Source organism: Anas acuta, chromosome 2 (genome assembly GCF_963932015.1).
Source record: "Anas acuta chromosome 2, bAnaAcu1.1, whole genome shotgun sequence".
Taxonomy (NCBI): Eukaryota; Metazoa; Chordata; class Aves; order Anseriformes; family Anatidae; genus Anas; species Anas acuta.
Genome location: NC_088980.1, coordinates 95,583,636 through 95,585,379, shown reverse-complemented (window position 1 = coordinate 95,585,379; position 1,744 = coordinate 95,583,636).

The window sequence follows — 1,744 nt, the reverse complement described above, 5'->3', positions numbered from 1 at the left end:
GCCGGGCGCGGCATCAAAGGGGATCTCCCCGCCCGGCCGCCATTTCGCGACGCCTCACGCAGGGGCTGTCCCCGCCACCCAAAAGGGGACATCCCCACGCGGGACCCCGGCCGGGCAGCGACCCCCACGGGTGGGACGTGGCCGGGGGACACCCCCTCGGAGCCCTGCCGGGGTTGAGAGCCCGGTGGCGGCGGCGGCGGCGGCCCCGTGACGGCGGGCCCGGCTATAAATACCCGCCCGCGCCTATATTTGGCGCGGGCCCGGCCCGCCAACCGGCGGCACAAAAATAGCCGCAGCTGCGCCCGCCCGCACCGCACCGCGCCGCGCGGCCCCGCGGGCTAAATTTAGCCGCGCCGCCTGCGTCAACGACGCGGCCGCCGTGCGTCAGCCACGCTAAGCCCCGCCCACCCGGCGCCCGGCCCGCCGTGTCCCGCGCGGCGATTGGCTGAAGGAGGGCGGGGGGGCGGGCGCCCCGCCGTGACGCGCGCGCTGATTGGCCCCCGCGGGGGTTGGCGGCGCCGAGCGGGGAGCCCGAGGCCTGGAGGGATCCCCACGGAGGGAGGGGGGGGGGCACGGCCCGGGGGTGCCCCCCGGACCGCCCCCGTGGGGCTGCGGGGCACAGAGGGCACTGCAGGGGGGCCCCTCCGGCACCGGGCTGCGGCGCCGCCCCGGGCTGGTCCCCCGCGGGTGGGAGGTGCCGGGAGAAGGGGGAAGTGAGTGGGGAAAGGGGGTAGGGGGAGGGTTGGGGAAAGGCGAAGGGGGAAAGGGGAAAAAGAAAGGGGAAAAGGAAAAGAAAAAGGAAAAGAAAGGAAAAGGAAATGGAAAAGAAAAAGAAAGGAAAAAGGAAAAGAAATGACAAAAGAAAAAGAAAAGGAAAAAGAAAGGAAAAAAAGAAAAAGGGAAAAGAAAAAGGAAAAAAAAAAAGTAAGAAAAAAATAAAAAGGAAAAAAATAAAATAAAAGGAAAAAAGAAAAAGGGAAATAAAAGGAAAAAGGGAAATAAAAGGAAAGGGGGGGAAAGGAAAAGAAAGAAGAATGAGAAAGAGAAAGAAGTGAAACAGGGAAAAGTAAATGAAATGAAAGACGGGAAAAATGAAAAGGGAATAAAGAGAAAGGAAGGGTAAAAGGGGGAAGGAGAATAAGAGGGAAAAAGAGAAGGGAGGATAAAAGGGGGAAAGTAAAAGAAAGAAGAATGAAGAAGAGAAAGAAGTGAGAGAGGGAAAAAGAATGAAAGAGGGAAGAAAGTGAAATGGGAAGAAAGAAAAAAGAAAGGAAAGGGGAAAAAAGGAAAAGGAAAAAGGGAAAGGGGAAAAAGGGAAAGGGAAAAGGGGAAAAGGGAAAAAAGGAAAAGGGAAAAAGGAAAGGGGAAAAGGAAAGGGGAAAAAAGGAAAAAGGGAAAAAAGGAAAAACGAAAGAAAAAAATAAAAATAATAAAAAAAAAATTAAAAAATGAAAAAAAAAAGTGAAAAAGTGGAGGAGAAGGCAGCAGGCTCCGGCGATCCCTGCTGCAGGCGCCCCGTGCCGGGCAGCCCGAGCGGAGCGCTCCCGGCTGCCGCCAGCCCCAGCCCCAGCCCCAGCCCCAGCAGCCCCGGCACCGGCAGCAGGAAGGCGCCGAGCCCTTAGCGCCCCGTGCCGCAGCCCGGAGCTCCGCTCCCGTCCCGGTCCCCGCTCCCGTCCCCGTCCCCGTCCCCGTCCCGCCGCCTGACTCCGGGCTCACCCCCGGCCCGCACGGGGCGGGGAGGTGG